Genomic DNA, 23247 nt, shown 5'->3' with positions numbered 1-23247 from the left:
TGACCCTCTTTTCCTCCTTTTATCTTCCGCCTAGTCGTTACGGATTATCGTTCTCGCCGACCTATTTTCCGGTCGTTGGGACAGAATCGAGACGCCTTGAATGATGGAGGCAACACAAAGAGAAGCCGGTCGGAATAAATTTCTATTCTCATTAATATATATGTACAGAATTGTTATGAAGGAAGGAATATCTAACTCATGAGAACGATTCTTGTATAGTTTAATTTGTTTAACAAAAGTTAAAATATACACATATATTTTATTTTTTATTTTTATTAAAATAAGAGAGAAGATAGGTATATTAAAATAATTTATATATATTTTACGTATTTAATATAAAAAATTGTATTATAAAAAATAGAAATACTTTATGTATTAATATATAATTATTAAATGCAATAATATGCATATATATATATGTATTTAAAATAATTTATTATTTTTATAACAAATAAAAAAAATAATGTGTAAAGTAATGAATTTTGAAAGTGCAAGAGAAATACCGAATTTATTGCAGATTGTTCTGATTTTCCTGCTACGTATCACACACAAACACATACACACGTGTGCGCGCGTAGTGTCGTTCGCACGTGCCAAATATATAGGAAAATTCCTTTCGAAGCCGACAGTCCCCACCGTCGACGAGAAAGATCTTGCGGAAGGGATTCACCGAGCAAGTTGGATATTTGCAATTCCAAATCCCTTTCACCGTATCGGAGGACAGACGACGTAAGGGACGTGTGTAATTCGATCAGCTTCCGCCGACGTCCTGAATGTCGGTTTCCGTCGTAGGACGACTTTCTCCGTCTTTTTTTTCTGCGGTAGATTCGTTTCCGATTCTGAGAGATTCAAGGACGCGAAGTGAAAGATTCGATAGATCGAGATAACAGAAGGCGGAAGTTGTTAGAAAGATGATGAATCATGGGTATGGAAGAGAAATGATGGAAAGGAACGAAGATATGCTGAAACAGTAGATACGCAATGAGAGATCACGCAAACGTCATAAGAATCTTTATTATATATGGATGTAATTAATATAAATAATATATCAATTAATCAGTAACATCTATACGTGATCTTTCAATCTCGGAGAAAAAAAATTACAAAATTATATTATCAAAAATTCAACAGATTCTATTACTTTTGCGTATTTCTACAAAGAGAAAGAAAAATTTTGTTTTTTATGTAGAGAAATTTTTATTTTATAATTGAATATTTATAGCTTTATTTTTACTAATATGTAATATTTTAATATAATGTGCTAAATTATACTGACTCTTGCTTGAATCAAAATTTATATTATTTTTCAATATTTTCTAAAAATAACTTAGGTATATAAAACTAATCAAATGGTGAGGTTTGATGAAAGTGTTTAATCTTATTTTTCTTTTGATGACATACTATAGCTTATTAATCGATTTATTGTTTTCGTTTTTTTCTTCTTGCATAAAAAAGCACACATTTGACATTTAAAAAAAAAAAAAGAAACACAAAATAGTTGATAATGTTAACCGATATATTTAGAAAAAGTTGTAACTAATTTCTAGCTTGATTCTTTCATAAAATTTATGACATTAATAATGCTTTTTTCCGCGACCACCCGTTATAGGCACGTGGCTCACGCGATGCGCTTTAAAGAGGACATACGCTTAAGGGTGAAGAAACAAAATCGAAGAGTCGCCATTATTATGGCATAAAAGTTTTTTTTTTGTTTTTTTTTGTTTTTTTTTCAAAAATCATGGATAGCGGAAAAGAAAGAGGGAGAACTTATATTTATAAAATTATTTTTTAAATAATTTTAAGTTTTTTTATTTAGTTTACAATTTTTAAAAAATCTTATATTTGTTGAATATCGCGTGTGTATATAAGTTTTATAATTTAAATTAATTATTCCATTGCGATTACAAAAATATTACAAAATTACAAAAATACATAAAGTGTGCTCTATTTTATGCAGTCGAAGAATACCCACAATCGCTTAATACTTAATTTTCAAGTGGAAATTAATAACAAAGAGACTAAAATTTTAATAAAGAGACATAAAAAAAAAATATTACACCTTAGGGTCAAATAACGAACGTTTATACCCACCTCCAGAGCTGTAAAAAATATATTTCTTTCACCGCTTTATCGACTTTTCTTCATCAGCGACGCAATCTTCTCAACAACATAGAACGACGCATATCTCTTTGAGATTGGCAATTCGTAACGACTAGAGGGGATCGATCGTAATATTAAGAAACAGTGGTCAGTCTGATCAGGTACTTGGTAAGCGGATAGAAGCGAATATGTCTAGTGAATATTTTCCAACCGAAAGTTTCATTATTCAATCCACGCTTTTTAAAAAAACCTATATCGGTTCTTGTTAATCTTCAATTCTTTGTTAATCTATCTTAACACTAAAATAATGTATTGCTTTTGATTAAATCATAGTCAAGAACGTATTATTATGTGTGTGCATATATATAATAAATTCTTCTTCTTAAATTTCATATTTAGCGTTGCTAAAGACAGCATTAATATGCTGTTTTATAACGAAAAGAAGCAAAGACCACATAATTTGGACAAAAAGATTTCTAAAGGTTTCAAAAGGAAGTTCTAACACTATGAAAGTATAACAAAAAATATTTTTATTTTATCGATAAATATGATAAAGTGAAAAAAACTAAATACAATATTCTAAAAGATACAAAATTTTATTTGCAATACAGTGGAAAAACAAATCACGAGAAGATTATCTTTTTCGAAATCTGTAGTCGCATCTATTTCGAAACGTCTTCGATTTACAGAATCGATACGATTTGCAAAATCGAGCAGCCAAACGATTGCACCTCTGCCGAATCGTAAAATCAGACGACTTGCAATCATGTCGAGATGTAACCGTCGAGTCTCACGTAACCATCGATTCCTGTCCTTCTTTTTCTTCTTTCTCTCTCTCTCTCTCTCTCTCTTTCTCTCCCCCCTCCCCCTCCCTCCCTCGTTTACGATAGAACGGAAGGGGAAATTTTTCATGGAAAAAAAAGTATTTCTCTTCCAATCGTCATTCGTATAATGTATTCGTCCCGATCACGTGGTTCGTCCCCGATCAAACTTCCGAGTTTTACTTCGACAAAAACGAAGGAGAGCGGGAAAGCGACAAAATGCCGCAATGATCAGTGGGCGAACGAAATGGATGGGATGAAAGGACGACCGTGATTGGGGAGGAAGGAGGAAGGGAAGAAGGAAAAGGAGAGATAAACATACAGACCCGCTGGACTCGAACTGCTCCAATTCCGCCCCTGAGTATCACCACTTTTGACTTGGCATCTGAATATTAGCAGTGAACGCGGAGAAAGAAAGAGGATAGTACAAGGAGAGAGAGAGAGAGAGAGAGAGAGAGAGAGAGAGAGAGAGAGAGAGGAGGGGGGGGACGAAAAGGGCGTGGATGATAAAGAAGAAAAAGGACAGCAATACTGCAATTTCGTTTATCGATCGTTTTATTCGCCCTACCCTATGCGCTTAGAAATAGTTAAATAGTAGATCCATAAGTGAAAACTTCTCTACTCTCGTTAAATTCTTCAGAATTTTCGTCATGACTGATGAACCGCGCTTATTGAAAAGTTATTTGATAATATGTGAAATAACGATTGAACAATATCCATAATCATGATTTTACGTATATCATATTAATAAATTTTATAATAATAAATTTATTAAATTAATTTATATATTAATTAAATCAAGGTTAAATAATTTTTATAATTGTTTTGATAAAAATTCGTTATTAATGTTATTACATGTGTAGTGAGAATTATGAAAATCACTTTATCAAAAATTAATATTTTTTACCAATTGATTAAACACTAATTGAGGTTACTGCTTACAATTTTTATTTATAATTTATGCTTATTGCACATATTATACAGAATGTAACAGTACGCATAGATAAATTTATTTTATGATGGTATCTTATACGATCTAGAAATGTCAGCTGGCGGCGATACGAAGCATTTATTAATATTCCGCAGCGTCGAAAGACCGTAAAGCGATTTCATTCCGTATTCGTCTGGAGATGCAGACGTCAGGGAATTATATCAGATAGGTGAAGATGGAAGCAAGAAAGAGAAAAAGGAAGAAGGCGCGCGATTACTTCCCATAGAAATAAACGGACAATAATTAATATAGTCCGTTAGATCTAATGATATATTTGCAATTTTTCCAAATCGCAATTTTTCAGAAAATTGTTATAAAGTTTTTCTCATTTGCAACTTTTAACACACACACACACACACACACATATATATATATATATATATATATATTTGTAAAAAAAATGGCTTGTGAATTCGTATATGTTATCTTAATACATATAAAGCATTATAAATTTATTATGAAAATACAAAGTAATTCTGAAAAATTATATAACAATATGAGAGATGTTGTCGATTTCAAAAATTCTTATCTGCAGAGGATGAAAATCACCCTCGAGTTGTAGAAACCGAAATCAATGTCTGTCACTTTAGCGAACCCTCAGGCGAAATTCGAGACGTAAGTGAAGCTTGATTCCCATCACACCGACGATCGCGTTTCAGTCACGGTTCAAAATATACTATTATTTAATAAATTCGAATATACAGGAGCAAAATTCTTTTAAAAAAGTCTATCGGTCATTTATTAAAAAATAAAATAAAGTACCATCTTATTTTTAAGGCTTTAATTAAAAGAATGTTTTTTTATTTTTTAATTACATAATGAAAAAGTTAATTTTTGAAAAATATTAATATATCTTCAAATCATAAAATATTTATTGCACGAGATAAACAGTTTGCAATTTTCTCGTTGGTAAAAAAAAAAAATGGAAGTTAAATTTACGCGACAATTACAACGAATATAAGCCACGTCGGAGACCTGATCGACGATACGCAATAATAATGTTCATTATCAACAAATATTATTCGAGGTGTGGTAATTAGAATACGGCGACCGATGAAGTTAATTATGTGCGGGGGATAACCGGGCCGCGCGTTTCCCCGCGTATTAACCCATTATCGTCGTTATTATTATTATGTTTATTATGTAAATTCCATTGCGTGCTGTGCGAAAACGCGCATTGTCGCGCCGCGCTTCTCCTGCCTTCGCTCTCTTTTCCATTCTGATCACGTTTGTTAATTAATGCGGCCTCGATATTAATCACACGTTTTTCGGCTTAATTATACTAAAAATCAGATTAGATTAAGTTATAACTGCTTGAGAACTCACGATAATTTATGACGCACGTCATTTATGAGAGTTTAAAATTAAAATAAGTATCGTTAATCTCTCTCTCTCTCTCTCTCTCTCTCTCTCTCTCTCTCTCTCTCTCTCTCTCTCTCTCTCTCTCTCTCTCTCTCTCCCTCCCTCCCTCCCTCCCTCCCTCCCTCCCTCCCTCTCTCTCTCTCTCTCTCTCTCTCTCTCTCTCTCTCTCTCTCTCTCTCTCTCTCTCTCTTTCGAATTATAATTCTTTCTGCCACATAAATATATTTGCAAATATTTGTGAATATATATTTTAGATAACATTTTTCAATTTTTTGAAATTTTATATTAAATAATTTTACAAAACTTTTATAAAAAATTGTGACTGAAAGAATTGGTATTAGCTCGCCAAGTGTTGTAGATTAGTGTAGATTATTATTTATTATTGCAAAATAAATAATTTGTAATCATAATCGGAATTAAAATGATCTCACAAAATTTTTTATACCGAGATTCAAGGAGATTCGAAAATCCGTAGTTGGCGGACGAAACCGAGTTGAAAGGGGTGAGGCCGGGATGGAAGTGAGAGTGGGAGATCGCGTAGTCGCAATTTCCTGACTCCACGAGGCGGTCGCCGTCTTCCTTTCCGAGCCGGCGACAGAAGGGCAGAGGGGTAAAGGGTTGCAGAGGAAACGAGGCTCTATTTGCTCCCGAGATACGCCTCTCCCTCGTCGATTATAACCGTATTAAAACCGGCGACATCGGCCTCAAAATCTACTCGGTGTCCAAACTTAGTAACATTTTTTTTTCTAAATTTTTAAGATTACTGTTTTATAATTTAATACAATATTTTGTAAAATTAAAGAAAATAATATTGCATTTATAATAAAATTACACGTATGTTAATATAATAAGTATTTTGTCATATTATTATAAATTTCGGGAAGAATAAATTATTTTGGAAATTTTATAAGTTTATAAAAATAATATTATTATAAGACATTAATTTATTATTAAAAAATGTATAATATATAAATTAGTATTTTATTTTATATGATATATACATGTGTATAAGGTATTATATATGTACACATTTATATGTATATACATATATATAAAAAAATAACGTTTATAAATATAAACATTATATTATCCCATCATATATACATATATATACATATATATGAGATAAACGTTATTTAATTTATACAGAGCTATGTTATATAATATTATATATATTATCATTACAGTCTTCTAATTTTGGTATTACTCGTAATCATAATCTTTTTACGATTTAAAAATTACTCACTTTTTTAATTATAACAAAGATTGTAGAGAATATTGATATCAATTCAAAATCATGTCAAAAGCAACATGATCTTTAAATGACTTTTTTAACTGATTTATTATATTTTAAATTTAGATTAATAAAAATCTATCGTTACACATAGTTTTTTTAAAATTTTGCGCATAATTAAAAATGTGATTTATGATTTATGCAGGTATTCTTATTTATTTTTACTTTACAGAAAATGTTTAAAATATTATTTTTTAATTTCGATATATTTTTGAATTTATTCTCGAAAACTTTTTAACAGTCACAGACATTTTTTGTTCTATTATAATGCACATGTATTGATAATTCGCCGACACATATTTTCGAGAATAGTAAAGTGCTCTTAAAAATTATATTTTTAAATAATTCCTCTGAGGAAATCCAATATAGTGTCAGATGTAATTTTGGTAATTAACTCATAGTTCTTTAATGACTAATCCAACTTTCAGGGGCTCAATTCTTTAATCATTAATCTAGCTTTCAAGAAATTCACATTTAAAAGGAAATTACATATTTTCCTCGTACGTCTCATATCATTATATATAGACATATTATCACTCATTTTAGGGTTTATTTCATACATAAAACAAGCACAATTGTGATATCGTAAGAATATCTTCGATAACGAGAAAAATCCGACGTGAGGTGTCGTGTCGACATTTGTAAAGCGAAATATGATTCCACCTCTGTGGCATCGGTGACGCGGTTTTCCTGCTGCCACTATACTGTCGCCCTTTTCCTCGCCGTCCCTCGGCAACAGCCACGAAAGCGAAGATCCACCTTCTCGTTTCAGGCAGTCGGGTCGAGTATCGTTGCAGGTTGCCGTGTAATTAGAGAGGTAGCAACGTAATCAGGCACAGCCGAGATATCTGCAGATTGCCCCGAAGCACTGAAAGTCCAACCCCTGTCAACAAACCCTCGAGCTTTCCAAGTCCTCATTCGCTCTGTTTTCATCTTCTTCTATCTCGTGCGCCACAAAAGATACATGTGTATACGTAGAGGTAATTTTTGCCTTGACTATAACGAGACGTAAAAAAGTGTTACGTACCCTTTTCGTAAAATATAAAATTATTGCGTTGTGATATCGGTCTTTTTGCATTTTGATATCTCTAGACTCGATATTATTATTTTTTTTTCTTGCATTTTCTTTATATTATAATATTGCATAGTGTTCCATAATTTAGAGTTATTAATAATATGTGGCGAAAAATTATCATTTATTATCTTCAATACTAATATGTTCTTATTATTGACTCAAAAGTAATCAATTGCAAAAGTTAATATAATTTTACGTATAGTATTCCGCGTATCATATATCTTATATATTATGGATTCTTTAATTAAGCAGAATCTTATAAAAGCGTATATTAACATATATATATATAGATTATTTGGTTTTAAGCTCTAATCAATCATATTTTGTTTTAATCTAATGTCTATCTTATAGCTAAAATTCAAAAATTTCATAATTTATGCACAAAGATACTTTATTTATTATTATATATTTTTATTTATATATATGAAGTTATTGTAATTTTGGTGACTGACTCATAGTTCTTTAATGACTAATCCATTTTTCAAGAAATTCACATTTAAAAGAAAGTTATATATACTTTCTCGTATGTTCCATATATATTTAGACATATTATATATTTCATTATATATTATAGTTGTATTATCATTCATTTTAAGGCTCATGAAAAGTGAAATTTGAAAAATTGATCCTCAAAAATAACCAATCCATTAGAAATTATAGAAATCTAGTATAAATAATAATATAAATAATATAATAAAAATGAAAAACAAAATTAAAATAAATTTAGAAATTAATAAACATGTATTAATTTATAATGATGTTATTAAAACAGAACGTTATTATCGTTACTTAATTGTGTAGTTGAGGAAAGTTACAAGAAAAAAAACTTTCAAATTTAAAAAAATTGTTTAGAGACAAGCCGATATAAATAAACTAGGAATGTATAAATTATAAGCTATTGAGGACTAACTAAGTATTAATTAAGCAGATTAAGTTCATATTAGTTTATAAAATGCAGTTATTTGCTAGAAAATTGTCGGTTTTAGAAATTTATTTTTAGGTTTTTTTTATTTATATTATAAATTTGGAATCTAAATTTATATATATGTATATATTATAATTTTTTTAAGCACAGATAGCATCAAATTTAACAACTTTAGAATCGGTTTGCATTTTTGCATGTCGTTTTAAATATTAATATTAACGGTAAAATAATTGTATTTATCATACTTATCATAGTTTGTAACGCGTGACGATAAATATATGAATCGACGAGAAATAGTCCCATTGCAGCGAAGGGAGTCGCATAAGTTTTAGATAGGAGTGGCGTAAAAGGGCTCACGAAGGGTTGAGTTTTAATCATGACACTCTTTAAGCATCGCCGATTACGACGCAAAATCTCGCCGAGTTCGTCGCCAAGCCACCCTCTTCCAGTACTTTTCTTCGTAGGACGAAAGAGGATCAAGGGAGAACGATCTTCCCATTCGACATGGCATTACGGTCGTTAAGCCGAACTCTGAATGAAAAATCCCGCGTCTTTCCCGTCACGATAGTAAATTATCCCGTGGCGAGATCCCGCCAGAATTTTTGTGAAGAGGGTCAATAAGAGTTCTAATAATCGTAGAGCGACTTTTGTTACAATAGGCGGTGGATTTGGAACGTAGAAAACGACGCAAGAGTGCCAAAAAGCTTTGCCCTATTTTTTGGACTTCTTATTTTTTCGATATTGTTTTCGCAATTTGCACGTAAATTTCATGTTTGATCGTAATATTATTATTTATTTTATCTCTTGCATTTCTATTTTATTTATAGCGATGTCGAGATAAATAAACCTTATTTTCTTTTAAAATTATTGCAAATATAGGAATAAGCGTGTTTCAAACTATAAATTATTATAATATTTATCTAAAAACAGTTTAAAATAATTTTTATTTATTATATGTATTAATATAAACTTTTTTATTAATATGAGAAAATTATAAATATGTAAGGGAAGATATTCAATTTTTTTCGTTTAATGATTTTTAATGAATTTGAATTACATGATTATGGTGTAGCAAAAAGACGAATCATGTTTCGAGAATTGAATTTAAATTAATGTTCAAGAAAGAATGAGTTAAAGTTTTTTTAAGAAAATTATATAATTATAACAAGATAATTAATTGTTTTTAAATATATAATAGTAAGTTTACGTGTAAACCTTAATGTTCTTATTAATCAATTTCAAAGCAATTATTATTAAAGTGCTTTTCGGAATCCTAAGACAGATGTTGTTTTTTATAAAGTTTTCTAAATATATCGTATTCTTCCATTGATATAAATTAATATTATTTATATTTTTATACAAACACTTATAATCTGCCATAAAACCAATTGGATCGTTTGATAAGTTTTCTAATTGTTTACATTTTTATATTTTATCTGAAGTAAAAGATTAGAAAATTTTCCGAACAATTCAATATTTACTCAATCATTCCTTCAATATAATATGACTTAAAAGAAAGATTTTTCTTTTTTAAGATTGTTAAAATTTGTTCAATTCTCCTATACCTAAGAAAATGAATAATGTTAAAATTTTTTATTAGATATAATTTATCGGATTATTTAAAATTAAAAAGGTATTTAAAATATATAGATTCACAATATAAATATTCTTTCTTAGTTTTTTTTTAATATTATAAAAAATCTGAACACTTTTAATTTTCTCTTTACTTTGAACACTTTATTTTTATTTTCAAATATTTTCGAATATTTTAATTTCATTTAATTTCAAAACGCGCGCATGCACACATAAGTATATACACCACATACAAATTTAGTAATATTGAAGAATATTGATCTAATTGAATTTCAGCAAAGTATTAAATATACAAACCATTTTGTCTGCTTTAAAAATTTTATTTTAATTTTATTGTATCCAAACCAGCGAGTAATTTTTCTCTGAAGTATATAACATACATATTATTATATAAGGATTTTTTAACTTTTTCCTTGATACAATAATTATTTAAAAGAATAGCATCTTCATAAGTCACATGTATATTCAAAACATTATACATATAGTCCACTTAATATACACAAATTAATATATCAGAGTATATATTATATATATATTTAATTTAACAATAATTTTCAAGTTTAACAATGAAATTTCTTATAAATGCCAAAACTTTTCTATTTTCTGTATTTAAAAAAATTTTCCCACATACCTCTTTCATGTTTCATTTATTTTAGATTTCCGTTTTAATTCTGCTATTATACATAATTTAAACCCGATAATACATAAATAAATCATACATTTAAGAGAGCACGTGATACGTAGCTACATTACAAATGAACGAGTTAACGATAACCGTTTCCGATTTCGCGGTTCGCGAATCTCAGCCGACCGTTCGGGAACGCGAATTCGCAATTATCCTCATCGCATCCCCTCTGGACCTGCGTTGGATAAATAGATCTTGTTACCCCTCGCAAAATCGGGGCGAGCGACGCGCAGGTGACACGAACGCACGCGCACTCTTTTTTTTTTTGCTCTCTGCTGCCGTCGACAGCAGCGGGGGAGTACCGTCATCCTCGTGGGGAACGCGAAAATGTAATTCACCCGCGCGCCCTTCCGAACACAGTTTGGTCGTTCTCTTCCCCTGACCCCTGACTCTATGCATAGTCGTAAGAGCGACGAGAAAATACGCCCGAGTATAATTAAATTCTTTCGCGGTCCACGTAAGCAAACATTGATTGCGCCGTCCGCTATTTTTTCTCCCTCCTCCATTTTCCGCTTTATCACAATGTTGTTTCTCAGACATTCGGGGGAGAAAAAAAATTTCTGTCATTTTAATAATGTAAAGCGGTACCCGCTTACAATACCCATGTTGGTAATTAATTCCTAAAAGGAATTCCGATCGAAAAATTTTGCGAACATAGTTTCAACGAACGAATACCCTAGATGTTTTTATCGTAAACAATTCATGAGTTAAATCATTCAGATCCTAATAGTGTCGTCCTTTGTAGTGTAATTAAATATATATAGATATGAGTAAATAATAATTTGAGAATAAATAACAAATATTGTAAATTATTATTTCTTTTATTTAAATTCGGCAAATAATTTGCTTCTAATAACTAATAAATGCAAATAAAATACTTCTATCATAGATCACTTTTCTTTTGACACATATTGCAGAGAGTTTATAAACAGAGACAGCATTCTTATTGTTAATTGTAAATATAATATACGCTTTGAATTGTGTAGCGTTCTATTTTCCTTTCTGAGATAAGCGATTTTGAAATATCACAATTTTTGTACTTGCTTGTATCATCTTTTTGTTATATCATTGTATGTTTTTTTGTTTACTTGTCATTAATACACTTTAAGATTATTGTGTCGCTAAGAATTTCTTTCTTCTTAATTTTGGTTTTTTTTTATATTTTTCTTATTTTATCTGAATACTTTAATTAAGTATTTATTAAAAAATTAGTGAATAAATATTTAAATAAACACATGAGCTGGGAGAAGTCCCTTCCTCTGCATTCCTTACCCGAAGAAATTCTAGTTTAACGCAACTTAACTTTAATTTAAAATAAAAAATAGGTTTAGATTAAGTTAAGTTTCGAAATAGGGATGCAGAGAGGACAGAGCTTTTTTTCTGCTCATGCGTTTACTTTGCAATACAATAAAATCATAAAATATATATAGTTTGAAATTTTTCATACTGAAGAAAGTATGAAATAAATAAATCCGACATACTTGCATATTTAAATCTTTACGTGAATGTTTGTTGTATCATAAATAGAATAATAAATAGTTTAATTTTTGATATGAATGCTAATAATGATAAAAACCTTATAAAATTTATCAAGAATCATGATCTTGAAAATGTATGTCAACATTAAAGTTATCGAAAGTATAAATCCTCTTTTCTAAAAATTTTATTTTTACAATGTCGAAGTCGCATATCTCAGAAACAAAAAGAGAGCTCCACATAATTTAAAATGTATCTTATTTAAAAATGTATCATTTACAATATATATTAAACGAGGTACCTAAGTGATCCGTGAGATATTTTTCAAAATCGCTGGATTTAATTATATGATTAAAAACATACGATCTATGAAACCTTCGTGTCTAACTGTTATATAACCAAAATGTAGCAGATATCTCTAAGTAAGACATTTTGCGCGTCGTAACCCCAGACGTATCAAAATCCCAGGAGTAAAAGTCAACGCGCAAGGGGGTAAGCGACGAGATAAGTGGAGGTTAACCGGAAATGAACGATGGCACAAGTAGATATCTTTCCGGGCTTACTTCCGACGCACACTCTCTGTCCCGCCCACAACTTTGGGATCAAGGATCTCATGATTTATGGTGTCAGTGTTGGCGCCTTGGGAATAACAGAGCGAGGAAGTCCGAAAGCGCGCGCTAATTTTTACAAACAGTTCGCAAACGCTAGCCAAGAGGGTCACTTATCAAAGTTTAAACGCTATCGATGATCAAACTCCTAAATCATTCAACTCGCATGATCAAAATTTTGGTACAATAGTGTTTTGTATATAGTGAACCAAAAAACATACAGCTTGATAATCTAACAAAATAATCAAAATAATACCATTATTTTGGAAATTATACTTGTGATACACATAATTACAATTAATTGATTATATATATTTTTGGTTCGATATAATAATTGTTTAAATTATATTATATAATCGAACCAAAAGTATATAATCCAAAGATATTGAAGTAAATGATGACTGCAAGAGACATCGTGAGGTTTCGTATTTTATACATACATGTATAATACATTAATAACATCATCAATATAACAATTTGCTTATTATATTTATAATATAACATTTGCGAGATTTAAGAAAAAAAAAATCGAAAATATTACTTTAATAAATTCCAAAAATATATTCATACAAACGCTCACGCGGAAATCACGTGATCTATCTAATTCTTGCGTACGTTTCGCGAATGTAACGCGTCCCGATTGTTTCGCGTGCATGCGCGCGCGTGTATGTATGTCTGCACACGCGTGTGTTTATCAAAACGCGGAACGCGCGGCCAGGAAAAGTAGGATGCAATTATCGTTAGCGAGCGAGAGAGCGAGCGAACGAGTGGCAACGGGCATTTCGGTCACGGCTGTTGCCACTCCCACGTAAAACATAATGCGCCCGGCTATCATTACCGCTGCGTGACGCCACCCGCCCCCTTCCCCCCTCGCCGAAAAAGGGGAATGACGTTCGTTGACGGGAGCGGGAGGAATAGGGGGCGAGAGAGGAGGGGGAGAAGGGTGAGGAGGGGGTGCAAAAAGGGCAAGAGCGGAGGGGGAGAGAGCGCTGCGCGTTTCCAGGAGCCCCTGGGGCGCCGCTACTGGTGCCATTGCCCTCGTCTGCAACGGACGTGATTCGTTATCACGCTTTTGTGCGCGTTCGATTTAGAGCGGTCCGCGATATTAAACTGCGAAAGGGAGAGAGAAAGAGGATAGCGAGAGAGAGCGAAAAAGAGAGAGAGAGAGAGAGAGAGAGAGGGGGGGGGGGGCGGGGCGGGGAGGAGAGAGCGAGAGAGGGAGAGAGAAAGGAAGGGTGAAAAGCGAAAGAGAATGACTGCAAAAATCGGAGATCTTTCGACGAAGGATGATTTGCGCGAGGCGATTATACTTGTGCGCAAATATTAGCGCAGATATTGAATTCATGGAGAAAAAAAAGCAAAATCTGACACATACAGATATACATACAGATATACAATATATATATATATATATATATATATATATATATATATATATATATATATATACATATGTATATGCGTATATCTTTGTGTATTTGTGTAAAGTATAATTTTTATTACACATAATTATTATATATATATATATATATATATATATATATATATATATATTATCATGATTAGTGTAAAAGAATAATTACAAAGTTTTATTAATTAGATATGACAAGAATTATATATATATATATATAAAAATAAGTCATACATTCCAGAATATTAAAAAAATTGGAATTTATAAATATATTTAAAAAGTAAGAATATATCAAATTTTTCTTTTCATATTATTTTTATACATATTATATAAATGTATAGAGAGAAAGAATCGAATTTTTTGAAACTTATTGCGTATTTTAATCTTTCAATTTTTCCTCTCGATTTTTGTGTTAATCTCGAGTTTTTTTTTTTAAATATATATTTTTTTCAAAAATATTCCATACTGACGAGAGTTGTTAGGTAACGACAAATGTAGTGGAAAGAGCAAAAGACGATGCCTCGGTAGTCTCGAGTCTCGACCGCGTCCGATCTCCCTTGACCATTTGCCATCAACGTAGCAAAGAGAGAGAAGGAGAAAAAGAGAGGGAGGGAGAAAGAGCGGTAGAAGAGTGCTTTCCACGTCCTCACGCGATTCACTTCCGTGTGAAGCTCTCTGGAGGCGGCATCGCCATCAAGCGGAGCGTATCTCCAGCCGCATCGTCGTCCCCGAGTTCTCGTTACCCCGCAACCTTTCTCGCGCAACCTCCCTCTTGACGATCTCCATTTTCCGTTCCCTCCTCGACTCCCCGCACCACCGGGGTTGCGCTACGGCGCCGAGTCCGCCGTGCCGCATTCAGATGAGCCTATTTTCCGGCCCGTTGCGATCGCCCTTTACACAACCGTGCGCGGTTACGGGGAGAGGTGGAGAGAGAGAGGGCGAGAAAAAGATTACGGTGGTTGGGAGCGGGAAGATCGGGGTGGAGAAGGGGGGCTCGATAAGAGCTCTGCCGACAGATACGCTTGCTCGAATGAGCGCGACGGTGCATTCCAAGTTGGCTGCTCGAAGAACCGCGACTGTCTGCGACAAGATAGCTCGATGAGATTCAGCTGACTTTGACTCGTCACGCTGCAAACTAATCTCGAGGAGAATACTCAATGTATTTTTGTTTCTTATTTCCATTTTTATTTTATAGCGTCCTCGTTTTGTCTAATATCCTTGGTCAATTTCCGGACGAGGGTGGAAACTTTTATGACGTTTAATTAAATTTCTTTTCGTTAAAGGAATGCGTGTTAAGTATGTTTTAATCAAGTGAAAATATTTTCTTTATTATATAAAATATATTCTTAACAATTTTTACATATTTTATGTATTGTGTGTAATACAGAAAATATGTAAAAAAACGCATATGTACAAAATACGTATACATATCAGATGCATGTATATGTATATTGCGATACATAAAATTACAGAGAAGAATTTTGTTTTGAATTTTGTCACGAATTATAGATAGTAAAAAGCGAATACTTTTTTTAAACATAACTGCTCTCGCATTTGTTTACATTAGAAAAAAAAAAAAGAGGGCAGCTCTTTTTTTATACGCGGACATGCGATCGACCTATGTCAAACGGACGCGCGCGGCGCGGCGTGCCGGCGAAGCCACGAAAGCGCATCGTTCATTTCCGGCCCCGAAGAGAGCGCCGCGCGTTTTGCCGGAAAAAATACGGAAAAAAGCAGCGGTCCGGACACGCAAAAATACGAATCGAGCAGAAGCACAACCGATAGATGGGCCGCAGATTACGAATGCATAGTTCACCGAATAAATAATGAACAGGCAACGGGGTATATGTATGTATGTACATATACATGTATAAACGGAAGTCGAGAGGCCGATCGATTGCTACGCTATATATATGCATGATCCAATCGATCGTTCTCTGGACTTTCTTTTTTTTTTTAGTTTGTTTCTAACTAAAAACGAACCGTGTATTTGTTCTTTCCTACTTTTGAACGTGATATCGAATAATACGCTCCTACATATATACGAATGTATCATAAATCAAATGGTACAAGCGAAATCGAGGTGATTCTTCATATAAATACACGTCGAAAAGGTAGAATAAAATTTTTTCAAGGTTTCGCGTTTTCGAGAAAATTTTTCAAGTATATGTATACATTTGACTAACAAGTCGGATCTTTTTACATATTCTATTTCATATTTATAATAATATCATGATTTGGTATGGGTCAAAGTAATGCAATAAATTTTAATAATATCATTATTTCGTTAAATTACTGGAAATGTGCTTGTCATGTAAAGAAAAATTGCATGGTGAATTAAAGAAACATAAATTGATTATTTACAATTGTTTAATTGTTCACAACAGTTGTGTGTAGCGAGATTTGTTAGAAATTTTTGTTATATTAGGCACACGTATTTGACGGATCTTCTTATTGTTAGTCAATTTTCTTGAAAACACAAAGTCTTGTATAAAAAAAAAATTTATTTTACATTCGATTTACTTGAAGAATCACTATTTTCACCTTGTATTGCGATTTATGATATACCCTGTATATAGAAATGTTAAATAAAAAATTATTATTGCAAAATAATATTTCTAACTTCACTCTATGTTATTTACAATTCACTGCAAAATTTATTGTTCCCCTTTTTGCCTGAAAGAAAGCTAAAAGAAAACTAAAATGATATGTATGAAAATGAAAAGAATGCACATTCGTAACAGACGTAGCTGCAACGAGCTATATTATTCGGCAGAGGAAAAAGAAAGATCTGCAGGAATAATTTCGTTTACGACGTTCAGAGACACCATTTACTTTTCCCTGTACAGTTCAGGAAATTTTCTTCTATCATCCAAGATTGTCCGACTCTGGCCATTAGCGAGTGCATCAATGGTCTTTGATTGAGAGGTCGTGAAAAGAGGGAGGTCAGAAAGACAACAAGTCGGCGGAAGGAGACGGAAGATGACGGCAAAGAGAGTAGACAGTCGTGGCGTCGACTGCATATGACAGCAACGAAGCTCAATACTCGTGGACCTTTCGAGCAGAGATCTCACCCTGTTCACTTATCCTCCCTTCGAACCCTCGTCCGGTTGAACTTTGCAGACTGCTGCCTAGGTGTACTCGACAATCACGATCAATTTCTTGACGAGCCCTAGTTCGATGTATCTAGCACTTTAGCGCAACGGTAGTACGGCCGAAAGTACGGCCGAAAAGCAAAAGATTCTTCCTTCTTCCAATTGTTTTTGAAAGCATGATTTTAATATTAATTATGTATATTTAATATTAATGATGTATGTATATTTGAATGATTTTGAAATAACAGAGGAATTTTTAACTTCAAATAGCTTTATATAAAAATACTGGTAATAAATTTTTAAGGGTTTTTTCAAAACTTAGAAGTATATAAAAATACAACAATAGTTTGTATATATGTATATAACAATAATATAATTTACAAATACAATGATTCCTGCTTATAAATTTATATATTGTTTGAAGTTGATCGTTTTCTTCTAATAAGAATTTTACAGACCTTTTGATATTAAAATTTTTTTTTTTTTTTTTTTTTTTTTGTTATTTATCAGTTACATATATGTATAATTAGTTAAAGTTCTAAATCTCGTTCAAGAAATCGGAGAAATAATTTGCCTGGTATAATAGACTCTCAAAAATTCTTTTTATTATAAAAAGTTATTTTAATAAGATAAATTTTCATACATTTAATCAGTCAATAAATATAAATATAGCAAAATATTATTAGGTCTGAACCACATAATGTACCACTTCATTTAATATTCGCGATTTTAATGATTTTATAATGGTAATATTTTTATATAATTTTAATATTCACGAAAAATTCATCAAATCGTATAGACTCTTCCACAAAAGTTCTTACTTGATTTTCTCTTTATTTCTATACATGTTGGGAAGAAAATCGCTATCTACTCTTGCAATATTTGACAGATTAAATAATATCGTAGTTATTTTAGAGCGAACGATGTTCAGCGGTGTATCACGCCGTACAGGTATGTTTAATCGAACGAAAAATCTCGATGCGTGCGTGCATGCGTTTAAAAAAATTTTTTTTACTCTTTTTTTTTGGCCTGCCACTCTAGAGAGATCCGAACCTGACAATTTTTCAATTTATCTCGTGTTTTCCTTTCCCCGCAAAATTGATCGATGATCGCCAACGAACGCGGTCGGTCCGCCACGTGCGAGGCGTTATAGAACGAAAATTACAAGTCGGCCCGGAAATGACGAGATATCGGAAACGCTCGTGGCATTCGACTTCCGGTGGTCTCGGCCGCCGTCGAAAATCCATTCAGCGATCACGCCGAAAAAAAGTCGATTAACCGCGTAATTTATTTATAGTCGAAATTTGTCTTTTCCCACGATTAATTCGTATCATTAACTGTTTAGTATTTACATACTACTTATTTTGTTCAACAAATCGCACAAATTTATTTACATAAATGACAGTTCACATGTACATGTATTTTTTTTCTCATTTTATGTGCACGCAATGCACAAATTATTTTTACAAAGAAAGAAATTGGATAGTGCAGAAAAAAATGAGGAGTTAAATTTAATAATTCTCAGTGAACAGTACAATTGATATTTTCCAAGAACTTTGATCAGACAAAAAAATTCGCTTGGCCATTGTGAATCCTCCTTAACGTTTCGCGTTTCGTGCGGTGACGTCATTGATTCGCGTGGGTGATAGCGAACGCGACCCGAACGCCGGCTCGTTAGGGCGGGTTGGATTCTCTCAGTCCTCTAACCACCTCGCTTCCACCCACCTCTGTCTGTGCAACGAGAGAATGGGGATGGAAGAACTGGTGCTCGATGGAATTCGTGTGCAGGCGGAAGGTCGAAGAGAGGTGGAAGGAACTGCGCGCAAGAGAGACAGAGAGAGAGAGAGAGAGAGAGAAAGAGAAAGAAAGATAGTTGCTTCCGTGAGTGCTTGCGCTTGCGGCTGTCAAAGGTGGAGGTACTATTGGAGACGTTCAAAGAGTGTGAGAGAGTTGGTACGTGAATGAGGTACAATGAGAGAGAGATAGAGAGACAGAGAGAGAGAGGAAGAGATAGAGAGAGGAAGAGAGAGAGAGAGAGAGTATAATGAGAGAGAGAAGGAAAGGCAATGTAGAAAGAAACCGACGTAATGGGTGAAACGATGAGAAGAAGAAAGAGATAAGATGCAGTAGAATGAGAACAAGAATAAAGAAAAAAAAATGGCATCAGGGTGAACGAGTGAACGAGAAAGGAAGAGAAAAAGGGCGTTGGATGGAGAAGGAGAAGTCGGAAGAAGTGCTGAGAGAGCGGATCGCCGTTTATTATGGGCGACGGTTAAACCGTCGATGCCGTTAGCGTTCGATAATTACTCTCGCTCGGTTCTCCACGACGTGGCAAAAAATGAGCATATATGTCGTATATATGTATATGTGTATGTGTATGTACATACACGTTCAACCTTTGCAACACACTTTTACAAATTTTTTATATGGTATTTTTTACAGATATCTTCAAATATAACATCGCTGACACTATTAATGTAAAATAATATTAGCAAGATTTATTTTACGCAATAATGCAATACTCGGATATTTCTAACGATTTTCAGACTTGTCTCAATAATTTTTACATATGATATAATAATACATATATATTTTATTTTATTTTTTAATCCCGTATAAAAAAAAATTATTATATGCCAACAAAAAGCCTTTTCTCAAGATTGAAAATGTTATTTTCTTTTCTAACTTTTTCATTAATAAAAATAATACAATTTTTTCGTAATTGTAATTTTTAATGTCTTGGTAATTAATAAAAAAAAGAATGTTTATGATACACAATATATGTTCAATTTAAATATATTTTTTTAAGAAATATATAAAATTGAGATAGAGATTGAAATATTTAAAAAAATTCAATTTATAAAAGAAAGTAATGCTCTTTCGATCACGGATAATATAATTTAAAACACAACGCACTCCTCAGTTTCCTTCTTTTGAAAGATCAGTTGCAACCTTTTTCATTGCAAATTCAACACTTTAATTTGTATTGAACGAAAGAGAATTACTTAGGGTAAACTCGAGTAAGATGGCCATAGTTTTTTAAAATCCAAAAAACATACTTTTATTTTACATACTGTTATTTTTTAATAGTGTTTGGCATATTATCTTCACCGAAGCTCAAATTACGTAATATTATCGAAATTAAAAGGAAAATATTTCATAGAAATTTTATATTATCAAAATAGTACAACATAAGTATTGGCCATCTTACCCAATTTTTAAGGAAAAGATGACCATAGGGACGGAAAGATGGCCATAATATTTATAAAAAATTAGTGAAAACGAAAATAAAATTTATAGGTCATATAATAATTTACATATCTTTGCAATATGTCTAACGTCGATTACGATAGCTTAACTGTCATTTATTCGACGTTATAACATTTTTTAGTGGACGCGTGAAAAACTTTGTAGGTAGTCAAAAGTAAAAATGTGATATAAGATTCACAATATCGTTATTTCGAAGAATGTATGCACATAAACTACTGTAAATATCGATTATCTTTGATAATGACTAAAAAAGCGCACTATATAGCGATTATTGAAAAAATTGCAATCTATGGCCATCTTTTCCATACGGTCATCACACCCTAGTTTACCCTATATATAAATTTAGACGCGTATAAGTAAAATATGATAACATTTATTTATAGATCGAATAAAGTTATGTGGGTAGACGGAAAACAAAAGTTTCTGGAGCTACGTATGCCATTAACGAGAGACCGGTCCGCCACTTATTTCAAACCTCCGGACGCGTCCCTCATGTCAGAGTCGGCAAGCGGCTGGCTCGCCTCTAGGGACGACGAGGGTCACTTGAAAGTTTCGCGACGGCGGCACGGCTTGCTACCGGTTCAGCAGTGTGCGACGACGAGGGTCGGCGTCACTTCAGAATCACTCCTCAACGGCACTCGCGAAAATTATACAAGTTCGCCTTCGTAACCGCTCGCCTCCCCGGATTGTTACATCGCCGCCACCGCCACCGCCACCATCACCGCCACCGCCGTCGCGAACTGGTGTCCGGCCCAGAAACGCGAACAAGCAAACTGCACTCTCGCTGCTCGCAACTGGCGACAATGTTATTTGAATATGTCTCTATTGGTGGAAAGAATTTCTTCATTCTTATAGCTTGTCCCGAAATTTACTACTTTTTCCAAAGAAGGTCTCCACAAAGTTTGTCCGAAGAAAGATTTCGAGAAAAATTTTCAAATAAAAAATTAAATAAGTTTTTTTGCTAAATCTTGCGACGCAAGTAATTTACATCTCATGCGAATCATTTTCCCTTTGACATATATTGTACAGAGTATTGTACATTCCTAGGTAATACATGCTTTGATTATGTGACGCTCTCTTTTCGTTCCTGAGATACGCGATTTTGAAATACAGTAAAAATCACATTTTTAGATAGAGAAATTCAATCTTAATGACCTTAACTTTGACATATGTTTTCGAAAACATGATTCTCATTAATTTTCAAAAGGCTATCATCATTATTAAGTACTTATCATTAAGTGTTATTAAATAGTCACTTAGAAATTTAAGTATGCAAATATATCGAATTCATTTACTTTAAGCTTTTTTGTGAGAAAAATGTTATATATTTTATAGTTTTACTTTATTATAAAACAACTTTATTGTACCGTGTAAGTAAGGGAGAAACTTCTCCTACACCCCTATCTAAGAAAACTATAGCTATATCTATGTCTGATGTTAAATTGAAATTAGGTTTAAGTTAGGTCAAAATTTCTTTAGCGGGCGGGGGGTGTAGGGAAAAGACTCCGCTCTTTTTTCATCAACGCGTTTACTTAACAATAAATCACATATAATATGATATTGAAGTAAATAATCAGTCAGTTTATCTTTACAGTAGAATATAACGAAAAAATGATATATGTAAGTACATGATATAAAAATTACAATATTTCGAATTTGTATCTGACAAATGAAAAGAGAGCGCTGCTTAATTAAATGTGTATTATTTAAAAATACATTCCCTGTAATATATATATATATATATATATATATATATATATATATATGTCAAAAGAAAAGTGATTTGTGAGATGTAAGTTAATGTCAAAATTTATCGATTTTTTATATTAGACACTTGAATCTTTAGAAGAGAACTCTGTATAGGTTTGTGATAAAAAGCTCAGTTTTTAAAAGATACTCTTTTGCGAACAAACAAAAATGAAAAAAGTTTTTTTTTAATAAATGTAATTTCAGAAATCTCAAATTTTGAAAAATTGAACAAAATCGAAAAATCGGTGAAATTTAAAGCAAGTTTTCAATTTTTTTCTTAGCAAGTGTGCTATTCTAATAACTCTTGAGCGATTAGTTACTCTATCTTTTGTTTTCTGATTTTCTGAATTCTTATTGTTAATCGGTGATCAACTCAGCTTCCGGCGAAATTTATACATGCGGCATCATTGATATTTACAGGTTGCTTCAAATATGAGAAAATCACATAAACATTTTTGTTGGGTACGAGTTACAAATTTGCATCACAATTATAATACTTTTAATAATCTTAAAGTTGTTGCATTTAAATATTTTATAATGTCACGCTTGAGAAATGTCCAATCCATTTTTCCAAATTATAGACTTCAAATTTAAACCCTTCTTTGACACTTTAGCGAATTAAGCCAAGAGTTAAACGCGAAAGCCAAATTAATTAATATCTATTTAAAAATTTCATTTTTGTATTCTATTTCTAAAACCATTTCTGTAATAAAAGTACATGTGTGGCACAAAAATAAGAATAATTCTAAATAAAATAATCTTTTGAAAATTCTATTTTCCGTCAATGAAGAG

At 32.3% G+C, this 23247-nt stretch overlaps 1 long non-coding RNA gene across 4 annotated transcripts in view; it reads left to right on the top strand.

The window, feature by feature from the left end:
- Positions 1 to 23247, top strand: part of LOC140663345 (uncharacterized) — a 145264-nt gene that overhangs the window by 98527 nt on the left and 23490 nt on the right. The gene's annotated exons all lie outside the window — the stretch shown is intronic.

This window comes from Anoplolepis gracilipes, chromosome 3 (genome assembly GCF_047496725.1).
Source record: "Anoplolepis gracilipes chromosome 3, ASM4749672v1, whole genome shotgun sequence".
Lineage (NCBI taxonomy): Eukaryota > Metazoa > Arthropoda > Insecta > Hymenoptera > Formicidae > Anoplolepis > Anoplolepis gracilipes.
The sequence above is the reverse complement of the archived record's forward strand: the minus strand, read 5'-3'. Positions and strand labels throughout refer to the sequence as shown.